Below are 1,821 nucleotides of genomic sequence, written 5' to 3'. Positions count from 1 at the left end.
GAATTGAACATGTGCACAGATAAGATTTCTTTTTGATACATGCAGGATGATCTGGGATCATATTTGGGTGGTGTGTGCTTCAAGCCTCCTCCGCCTTTAGGAACAAGTTGACGTGGCCAATTCATCATCTCTCCCTCGACGCTCCATCATTCGCACAGGCGATCCATCAAGAGCAGACGCCGAGAGACACGGCAGAAGAGAAGAGAGCAACGCTAATGCTGTCTACAGCCACCGCTCAGGGGAGTCTCTCGAGAGACGTTTCCACTTCAACTCAGTGTTGCAGCTTTAATGCAGATGTAGATGATATCTCAATTACAAACATCAGACACCCTAATAAAATATTACTCCAGAAAAAGCATCAAGTACTCCTTTTCAATATCACATGAGTCAAAGTACAAAAAAAATCATTTTTTTTATTTACTCAAAGCGATAATTCACCCAAAAATAATGATTTATTTACTAATCCCACACTTCATCCAAACCTGTTTGGGTTTCTTTCCTGTGTCAAAAACAAAATCAGATATTTTGAAGAGTTTTGGAAAGCAGCAGCCAATAGCTAAGTCAAGTATGCAAAGAAGTGATTATATGTGGTATAGTTTAGTATATAAAGACCAAATTAAACTAAATATTTGGTGTCAAATACAGACTGGAAACACAAGATCCTGCAACAAGTTTTGCATGTCACTTCGTTTCAAGATTCAAGCTTTGTAAACATGATTGTGTGAGACAAGTAGACGATAAGAATGTGACCTCTCTGTGCAATTTACATTTAGTCATTTAGCAAACGCTTTTATCCAAAGCGACTTACAAATGAGGACAAGGAAGCAATTTACACTTATAGGCAAGTTTCAGTTCTGTAAAATCTAAGAAGGAAAGCATTAGTAAATTTTTTTTTGAGTACAGTTATATATATATAGTATATCCAGAGAGGCAATTGCAGATTAGGAAAGGGAAGTGGAGACTAAATAGTTGAGTTTTTAGTCGTTTCTTGAAGACAGCGAGTGACTCTGCCGTTCTGATGCAGTTAGGGAGTTCATTCCACCAACTGGGCAGATTGAACGCGAGCGTTCGGGAAAGTGATTTCTTCCCTCTTTGGGATGAAACCACAAGGTGACGTTCATTCACAGAACGTAAGTTTCTGGAGGGCTCATAGATCTGCAGAAGTGAGAGCAGATAAGGAGCAAAGCCAGAAATCGCTTTGTAAGCAAACATCAGAGCTTTGAATTTGATGCGAGCAGCAACTGGCAGCCAGTGCAAACGGATGAGCAGCGGAGTGACATGTGCTCTTTTAGGTTCATTGAAGACCACTCGTGCTGCTGCGTTCTGGAGCAGCTGAAGACACTTGATAGAGTTAGCTGGAAGCCCGGCTAGTAGAGAGTTGCAGTAGTCCAGTCTGGAGAGAACAAGAGCTTGAACAAGGAGATGAGCTGCATGTTCAGATAAGATAGGTAGGATCTTTCTGATGTTATAGAGTGCAAATCTGCACGATCGACCAGTTCTAGAAATGTGGTCAGAGAAGTTTAGTTGGTCATCAATCGTTACTCCAAGGCTTTTCACCATTTTGGATGCAGTAATGGTTGCCCCATCCATCTGGATTGAAAAGTTATGATGTAGAGTCTGCAGAAATTTTAAAAAGCAATCCCTTTATCCAGTGCTTAATTTGTGAATCGTGAGGTCACGGAACAGATCGGGGTAACGGATCTGACATACCATCCGAGGGGTGGAAGGTATAGCGGAGCGTTGGATAGCGAAGGGGTGTCGCGGATGTAAGTTCAGAGCTGGGGCGGGGGTTGGTTGTTGCGGACGAAAGTGAAGGGGGTT

This window comes from Danio rerio, chromosome 22 (assembly GCF_052040795.2).
Source record: "Danio rerio strain M-AB ecotype USA chromosome 22, GRCz13ab, whole genome shotgun sequence".
Lineage (NCBI taxonomy): Eukaryota > Metazoa > Chordata > Actinopteri > Cypriniformes > Danionidae > Danio > Danio rerio.
Note: the sequence above shows the minus strand (reverse complement) of the source record.